Here is a 9,594-nt window from a genome sequence, read left to right as displayed (position 1 = left end):
AGCCATCTACAGGAAAAGATGGTGCAGCTGTCCCCGGATGGACAAAAAGGTATCCTCGTTCGGGCCTGTGCATGCTTACCTCCTACAAATATAGATCTCCGAAACTAATAATTTACTTGCTTGCATGGTGCTCTCTTGGCAAAACTGAATTCTTCCGATGAAAAACATAGTTAGATTTTGACTGAAAAATTAGGACAGCAAGATACATATGAACATTTCAGAACTGTAAAAAGTAAAAGTGTACTTCCTCTTTTAAGAATGCATAACTCTGAAAAAAGAGTGAGTGCTGCACCTTTGCTCTCAACAGTATTCCATCGACAGTGAGGTAGAAAAACCTGTGTTACTGCTGTACGTACATATTGCTTGCTTATGAAAATTTACTTCCTGAAGAAAATGAAGCAACATTTGCATTTGTTCTTGGTCGTGCACAACTCTGAATCTAGCATGTCAAAATCGCATTTACTACGTTCTGCAAAACGCATCCCCATAGCGAAATCGATGGGTGCAGATACCAGGAGCGCACGCGCTCTTCCTCTCCTACGAATTTTCGCATATCATTGTTTCTTTTCTAATATCTCTTGTGTACCATAGTGTAAGACCTGGACCATTCTTCACGGATCAGACGGCTGAGAATACAAGGTGGGTCAGGGGATTGTTCCTGCCCAACAAGGGTGGAGACCAAGGCGAGCAGGGCCAATCCTATTCAGCACACATGTCGCCAAGCAGCGACACGGTGTGTACCCCTCCGTGCGCACCAGTTTTAGGAAGGTTCTAGAACCTCCCCTGAACTAGTTTTCTCTTTCTTTCTTTTTTCCGTTCTTGCTTTTCTTTCTTTTATCTTTATCTTTTATGCTTTTCCATTTTCTTTTCTCATTGTCATTTTTTCTTCTTTGTTTTCATGTTTGTCCCTTCTTTTTTTTTATTTTTTTTTCATGTTCCTTTTTACGTATACTTTTTATTTTATTTTTGAACCTCTTTCAAAGTGTGAACAATTTTCTAATGAGCCCATCCCGCGGGCCCCCGTCAAAGAAGTGACAGGGGCCCATCCCGGCCCAGCCTAATGAGCGAGTCTGGAAGAGGCTCCGGAGACGCTGGTGGCCTCGACATATATACGCTAGCCGCCGCCTCCTCCCGTTCGTTCCAGCGAGAGAAATCCCCAATCCACCAAACCCGGCGAGGTGCGGACCAGACCCGACGATGTTCGTCGACACGATGCAGTTCTCTGTGCCGATGGCCACCGGCTACGAGGGTTTACCCTTCACCGCGGCCCAGGCGGAGAAGGAGGAGGCGGAGGCGTCCACTGTCAAGGCCAGAGCGGAGCAGGAGGCCGAGGAGCCGTCGTTCATCGTCAAAGCGGGGTGTGGCTCCAAGAGGAAGGCGGAGGAGGAGGCTTTCACTGTGAAGGCCAAGGCGGAGGAAATGAAATGCCACAACAGGGTCGCACAAAAATAATCAACAACACAAATGAAATGCCACAACAGGGTATCAGATAGCTCAATATACGAACGATGAAACAGCAGTCAGTGAATCACACTAACATAAATCATCTCCGAATCTCAAAATTTTGCTCTGTTCTTTGTCCCACTAGTATCCTGCACACGGGAAGATTGAACTTTGATATCACGGTAGCCCTAGGAAACACACATGTACTTTTAACTCATTTATATCTCGTTCACTAAATACTCTCTCGTGGATGGCTTCCTGCCTCCATTTTCATTTTCGGTTGTTCAGCAACATGTCCACGATACGGAAACGGTTCCACTGACGTGCACAAGGCAAGTCACAAGGAACAGTGACCCTTACAGTGAAAATGGGAGAGGGCCCTAGACTCTAGTACCAACATATCACTGTTTCTCTTCTATCTCTTGTGCACCGTAGGGCAATACCTGGACTCCTCTTCACGGATCGGACGACTGAGAATAGAAGGTAGGTCAAGGGGACCGTTCCTGCCAGACAAGGGCGGAGACCAGGGCGAGCAAAGGCTGGACCGACCCATGGCCACACCCAAGAAGTACTTTTCTTTAGGGATCTACACCCGTCAAGCATGGCCGTTCTTACCTCAAGCGGGCCTGCTAAAATTTATTTATTTATTTGTGTTTTTCAAGTTTTTTAGAAAGCAGAAAAGCAAAATAACAAGCAATTAAGCAATATAGAAAATAAGAAAGTAAAACAAACAAGTGTAGTACCCATGACTGTGGTGTAAGCTCCCCAACAATGACCACCGAAAAATGCTTGCTTCCTCTCAACTAGAAAGATGGTGGACTCGCCAAGTGCAAGGGTTTGTATCAAGCAGTAATTTCCCTCAAGTAAGCTCAAGGTTTATCGAACCAATAGGAGATTAGTAGCACAACCAATGATCAGCACATGCACACACAGATACAAAACTTGCCTTGGCCCCAACATGACCAGTGAGATTGTTAGTCCTACTAGCTTGCTAGTTACAAGGATTAAAAACAGAAGTATATGGAAGATTTAATTGCAAGCGAAAAGTAAAAGCAAGGAATTAGAAAAAAGAATTGATTGAGATTGAAGGTTTATAGGAAGAAAATGAACCGAGGTCCATAGGTTCACTAGTGGTTTTTCTCCAAAAGAAAGCATGGTGTGGTAAGCAAATTACTGTTGATCATCGATTAAACTGAAATATTTATAACTATGACTATCCATAATATAATCAAAATATGAGCACAACGTCCTAATATCTATATACCATTATCCAACTACATCTATAGCTAATACTCCATCCAAAACCGCTATCCAGCATGCATCTTAAAGTATTAAGTAAGAAACAGAGTATTGCAATAAGCATGATGACATGAAGTAGATGGTATATTGTCTTCACCCTGCATTCAAAGGACAATTATGCAACCATCTTTCTATCCCTAGTGGCAACAACACAATACAAGTTTTTTCCACTTTTTGTCACTACGATGGATTGCCTTGTAAGATTGAACCCAACTATCATACACAACTCCCTCTTGGAGATCAAATCTCAAACTTGGGCAAAGAAAGAAGAATAGATTAGAGAGGAATAAGAATTATGCAGCAAAGAAACCAAATAGATCTTAAAAAGATCCATGGATAAATCTGTTCATAAGTGATAATTCGTCATATCCCAACAAACACACCAGCGGACTACATCAGATGGATCACAATCATGTAGGGTAGCTCATGGGATCTTTGTGTGAGAAGCAAGGGAGAAAAAACCATCTAGCTACTGCCATGACCCATAGTCCAAAGAAAACTACTCACGTGCGATCATGGTGGCCTTCAAGTTGATGGAGATGGCCATTGTCAAGAACTCCCCCTCCAACAGAGCTCCGAAAAAGGCCTCCAGATTGGATCGCCATGAAAAAAGGTGTGCAACAGTTGATAAATTAGAGTTGAAAATCATCTAATTTTTTAGGTATATGTAGAGGCACAGTGACTGACATGCAATGGAACGGAGCACTAGGGAGCCTACGCGCCCCTGGCCATGTGGGGCCTGTGGGTGGCCCCCAACCTACGTTGGTTGCCACCTGAAACTTCTGGATGGAAATTTTTGCTAATTTTTTCTTGGATTTTTGAGCCAGAAAAGATAGATTTTCTTGAAAATCCAAATCATGTAGAAAACATCAATTGGCACTTGCACTGAATTAACAGGTTAGTACGGAAAATAATATAAATTGATGCCAAAACTATGCCAATATGCCATAAATATAAAATAAAACAGTACAAAATTATATATATGTTTCAGATGTGTCAGTTTAGTGTATAATTTATATTTTGGGCCTTCTCCTTTAATCATTAGTAGTTAGGACGGCAAAGAATTGGGTTTGCGCTCCCTCGATTTGGGCTGGGACTCATGTTTGCTCTCTGAAACATCCTAAGTAGCTTGCAAGCATGTGACTAATGTGTTTAGTGACGGGTATATTGTATTACGAAACATGTAAAGAGAACTTGCCGGTAATAAGATTGAACTAGGTACGACGATACCGACGATCAAATCCAGGGCAAGTAAAAATATCGCGAGACAAATGGAATTGTATACGAGATTATCATCCTTAACACCATGGTTCAAACCGATAAAGACCTTCGTTGAATATGTGGGAGTTATTATGGGCATACAGGTCCCGCTATTGATTATTTATCAGAGAGGTGTCTCGATCATGTCTAGATGTTTTCGAACCCATAGGGTCACACACTTAACGTTCGGTAACGCTAGGGTCGTACTGGGATATTCATTATGGTGAGTCCGAAGGTAGTTTGGAGTCTCGTATGGGATCCCGGACATCACGAGGAGTTTCGGAATAGTCCGGAGGTAAAGTTTCTATATGGGAAGTGTTTTTCAGGGTTTTGGAGAAGTTCGGGAATTTACCGGTATTGTATCGGGGGGTTCTAGAAAGTTCTAGGGGTGTTCCAGTGGGGCCACCTGCCCCAGAGGGGCCACATGGACCCTTAGGGGAGGGGCGCACTATCCCTACATGGGCCAGGCGCCACACACCAAGGGCCCATGTGGCTAAGGGTGGAAACCCTAAAAAGGGGGGCGCCCCTAGGCTTGGAGGGGGGCCACCGCCCCTTGGCTTGGAACGAGGGACAGTGCTGGTCGCACCCCCTCACCCCCTATATTAAGGGATGGAAGGGGCTGGGCGCACCCACCCATCCATCTGGCCGCCGCCTCCTCTCTCTCCCTCCACTTCCTCCTCCGTAGTTGCTTGGCGAAGCCCTGCAAAAATTCCTCCTCCTCCTCCTCCACCACCACCACCCCATCGTGCTGGCCTAGATCCCATCTATCTCTCCCCTCGCTTGTTGGATCAAGAAGGAGGAGACGTACCAAGCTGTATGTGTGCATAACTCAGAGGTGACGTTCGTGCGACACTCAATCGGATTGGATCGTGAAGAGTACGACTACATCAACCATGTTCGTTGAATGTTTCCACTTTCGATCTACAAGGGCATGTAGACACAGCCCCTTTCATTGCTAGCATCTCCTAGATTATATCTTGGGTGAATTCGTAGGATTTTTTTGTTTTTCATGCAATGTTCCCCTACACATAGGGTTTCTTCATACAGTTGGAACTAAGATAAATCTAAGTGGAACAACAAATAGGAGACCCCCTTTAGTATCCTCGTGCTTGATGAACAAGAGTTTCTCTCCAACTTTAAATCTTGCCAGCTTGAGTATTTCTGTCCATCCGTTGACAATGACACGATCATCGACTGAGCATGTGTACTTACATGTGAATTCTGCAGTGGGATCCAAAATAATCTTGATAAAGCCTGCTTCATCTATGATGTTAGGCATCGCACTTTTCGGTAGTCACTGTCAAAAGAAAATTATGGTAAAAAAACTATTGTACATAATGTAACAGAAGATGGTTCGAAACATAATATACAATATAAAGCGCACCAGGAGTTTCTTCTTTATGTTAGTCTTCATCGGTGTGTAGGGACAGAATAAATGTATCATCAAGATTCTGCATACGCTTAATAAACTCAATAGCATGACCAATGTCTTCCTAGGTTTTTGTTGTTCCAAATGTAGTATCAATGCTCTAGATGATGTTTTTGTGTGCTTTATCCAGTTTGAAATAAGTTGTCATATGTATATGTGTATATAAAGAACCTTAGTTAAAATGTAACATTTGAAATTCAATAGAAGCAGTAATGAATGTTGTATTCAGACATGGATATGAAGGAAAGACCATACAAGGATGAGCAATTGGAGGATTGGGCAGGTTGACAGATATTGATCGATCAGTGTCACCAGCTAAAGTGACGCTCATTTCTTTACCCACCCAGAGCTGGTACAATTCCAAGAATTGTTTCCAATACCTACCAGAAAATAAGTTGTGTCTTGTTCGTTGCTCACATTAACAACAAAAATGGACCCTTCTTTTGTCTCAAGCGGAGCTGTGACTTGAGTAAAAGCGGATTTTGCAATACCAATCCTTTTTAAGAAATCTTTTCTTGCAAAGCAGGGGATTTCCTAGGAAACATTAACCAAAGGAAAAAAATGTTACTAAAATGGAATATAAAGATTATATTCATTCAGAGAACCTATTGAATTTAAGTGAGAATATAATTCAAAAAACACTATTTGGGAGAAGGATATGTACACTTCATTTAGAAATTGGGCGATTGATAGTACATAAATGGTATGCAAAACAGAATCAATGTATCTGAATACGCTGATGTACCATTTTGCAAAATTACATAATGTTATGAATGGAAATGTGTGTTTGCCTAAGGATGAAAATTCAGTAATTATGAGGAAGAGAATGTTGAAATATATTTTACTCAGTGAACGTCTTGTCCAGTGAATAGAAATTTAATTAAAGATGTTGTTCAGCAGTATGGTTAGCCGTGTGCAGTAAAATTGAGGAAAAAAGACATGAAGAATATTTGAACTACAATTAGAAATTTGTCGTTCTTTCTTTGTAGAAAAAACAAGGATAAGGACTTGTTCCTAAGAGCGTAATGATCGCCGCACAATCCCCTACGGCCATTACAGATAGGGCACCAGAAATTAATGAACAACCGATTTAGTAGGCCGTAATATTGGACTCGTGATTTACAGGAAATTAAACATCTGTATGTTGTAATTTACCTCCATTTCATGAACTGCATCGACCTTCATTGGGGTTTTCTTGGCTGCCACAAATTGGAGCGACATGGAAAGAATCAGTGAAACTAGCGTAATACCAGTCGATACTCGAGGACGTCGACTTGCGGCAACCGGTTGTAGAAACGTTCAGTAGGAGCTGAAAGAAAGTAGATCTACAGGATCGTAGTAGAAAGGAAGAAGATGAGAGCAAGAGAGTAACCTGAAAGAAGATAAGACATGCTTCAGATTCCGCAAGCGAAAATAAATGTTGGCTAATTAGGGCCCCTAGTTGGGTGTGCCCATGAATAAAATAAAATATGCATGGTAGCAGTGATCGTAAGTTTCAAAATGAAGAATGGAAAATATTACGCTCTAAGTTTCGTATAAAAAACCTGGTTGAACAAACAGGGTTAACCATAGTAGCCGAAAATGAAATCAAACCTTAGGTAATTCATTACAATTGCAAGAACGGAATGTGTTAGAAAAATATTTACCTAACGAACTAACGGAATGGTTTCATAATGTTAGAAGAGATAGAGAGGGATTGGTGGAATAGTTGATTGATTGATTGAGCCTCGTAGGCGTATATATAGGAGTACATGATCTATTTGGAGTACAAGACAAGCTAGAAAATCCTAGTCTATCCTACACCTCCTAATAATCATACTCAACATCCCCCCGCAGCCACAACGGTAGCGTCACAGACAGTGAGACTGGAGAAGAATCTGAAGGTAAGCCGATGAACACTCCCCACAGTCATAACGGTCGATGCATCACGGAAGGTGTGGCTGGAGTTAAAACCGACAAGGTTGCTCAAGTAAGGCGGTAGCCCTTTGTGCTGATGTTGTGGCAGCTGAGAGCATAGGGTGGTGTAGCCGTGGTCGAGGTACCCGTGCGAGAGACACCGTGGTCGATGTTGAGTCAGGGTGGCCAGTGTCAAGGTAGTCGTTGTGGACCGGGAAGAAGAGCGGCGGCGGCGGCGGCTAGGAGCGCGACGACGGTGCTTCAAGTTGGCGAGGAAGAACCCGACAGCGTGACGAAGACCGGCGCGGACGGTGGCATTCCCGCGCCTAGGAAGACGCCGTGGCGCATACCAGACAGAAGTCGGCGCACATGGACGACGAAGTGGACCGCGTGCCGCGGCGATAGAGCCCGAAGGGGCGACGCAGCGGCAGTGCGCGGGTCGGGGTTACGGCAGGGAAAACCTCAGGACGGCGGCAGGGGCCGTGTGCCACGGTCGCTACAGCCCGATGGGGCGATGCAGCAGCAGCGCAAGGGTCGGTGCAGCCACGGGGACGTCCTGGAGTGGACGGCCTCGGAGCTGCCGTGGAACGTGGGCCGCAGCACTACGGCCCGAAGGGGCGACGCAGCAGCAGCGCGCTGGACGGTACAGCCACGGGAAGAACCACAGGATGATGGCAGAGACCGTGTGTCACGTTCACTACGGCTCGATGAGGCGACGCAACAGCAGCACGGGGGCCGGTGCAGCCACGAGGATGGCTTGAAGCGGTCTCGAAATGGCGGTGGACCGCGACACTATGGCCCGAAGAGGCGACACAGCAGTAGCGCACGGATCAATGCAGCCGCGGAAAGAATCACATAACGGCGACCCTACGGTCCGAAGGGACGACATAGCTGCAGCCCGTTGCTCAAATCGGTGGAGGGATGCGCTGTTACTCGTGGAGATCTTCACTCAGGGGCGGAATTGGACCTGGGGCAACTGGGGCTATAGCCCCAGGCGTGGCCCATCTAATAGGCTATACATGCAGAGGAATTTCCCATGTATTTGTAGGCTTGTAGAGGCCCAGCCCCAGGCATGTGCAAACCCAGCGGCCCCAGGCCCAGCGCACCGAGCTCTCCAAGGCTTCAAAGAAAGGCCACTAACGAGCCACGATGCACTTGCCTAAAAAAAAAATCCAAAAATCAATCATCTAACGAGCCACGATGCATCCATATTTCTCTGACTCCACGCCAAACTAACACACAAAATACTAAGCAAAAACTTATGATCGCTCATAGACAGATTTAGCATCCACACTAGGATTGTGAAAGTGGGATGCACTAGAAATACCAGTTGAACTTCAAAGAAAGTACTCGCAAGAGAGAAACGAATGGAACACAATAGAAGGGAAAGATCTGGTGGCCAGACAAGATGGCGGAGATTGATATACTGGGTGGAATATCCCAAGAATCACTGAGGTACACAAAGAAGTTAGCTTACGAGAAAAATCAAGTGCTCGACGAGTTCAAGCAAGCGGTGCTCCAGCGCCATGGCCTGTGGAACGACCACTATGCCAAGTGGGCATGACTTCGTGCGGTTATCAGTGTTCGGAAATCAAGGCTTTTGAGCAAAACGGACAAGTCTCTGGAGGTGGGACCCATAGTTCCCTTCTTTGTCCCTGCACTATGTTTGTTTGTCAGCGCGCTTCAGTCCAAGGTTATGTATAAACGAAGCCAGTTGCAAACCACATGAAAAAAATTGCTTCACAAAGATGTTTCTAATTGATCGAGACCTCCTCTTTCTTTTGGCTACAACCGATCCATGTAAGAATTACAGGACATTCATGTATGTAACCATGTACATTGCTTGTTAAAAAAGGCGGCCTGCGACATATCTTCAGCAAGTGCATGCTACTGTATCATTCGACAATCAAATGTTGGTCTCAGTAAACGACGCTCTTTGTTAAATTGATGATGCATTTACTGAATTTGCCTCGTAGTGATAAAAATTTGAGTTTTACTGAATTTGGAATTCACATTTTATTCTTAAACAAAATTTATGGTGTACTGGTAATATGCATCGCTATGTGTTGTATTTGTTGTGTTTTTCGGGTTGTGGTGTTTGGCGTTGTGTATAGCCCCTTAGCTTTAGCCCTAGGCTTCGAGAAATCCTGGCTCCGCCTCTGTCTTCACTGGAAACTTGACGAAGGCACCGACGTGCGGTCGATCAGACCGGACGACATACGTCAGATGGCCGGAGATACCAGAAGCGTACGACCGAGCAGGGACAC

The 9,594-nt window shown here is 44.7% G+C and overlaps 1 long non-coding RNA gene across 2 annotated transcripts; it reads right to left on the bottom strand.

The window, feature by feature from the left end:
* Nucleotides 1-4,916: 4,916 nt before the first annotated feature.
* LOC120973834 (uncharacterized) lies at nucleotides 4,917-8,972 on the bottom strand. 2 transcript variants are annotated; one of them, XR_005769349.2, is made up of 4 exons: nucleotides 8,805-8,972; nucleotides 6,587-6,803; nucleotides 5,387-5,965; nucleotides 4,917-5,299 (listed from the first exon to the last, which is right to left on the bottom strand). It is a non-coding gene; the product is annotated as an uncharacterized lncRNA (long non-coding RNA). The 2 variants fall into 2 exon arrangements; XR_005769348.3 differs by having other exon boundaries at nucleotides 4,917-5,965; nucleotides 8,805-8,958.
* Nucleotides 8,973-9,594: the final 622 nt, after the last annotated feature.

Source organism: Aegilops tauschii, chromosome 2 (assembly GCF_002575655.3).
Source record: "Aegilops tauschii subsp. strangulata cultivar AL8/78 chromosome 2, Aet v6.0, whole genome shotgun sequence".
NCBI lineage: Eukaryota > Viridiplantae > Streptophyta > Magnoliopsida > Poales > Poaceae > Aegilops > Aegilops tauschii.
Note: the sequence above shows the minus strand (reverse complement) of the source record. Positions and strands in the feature narration are given on the sequence as shown.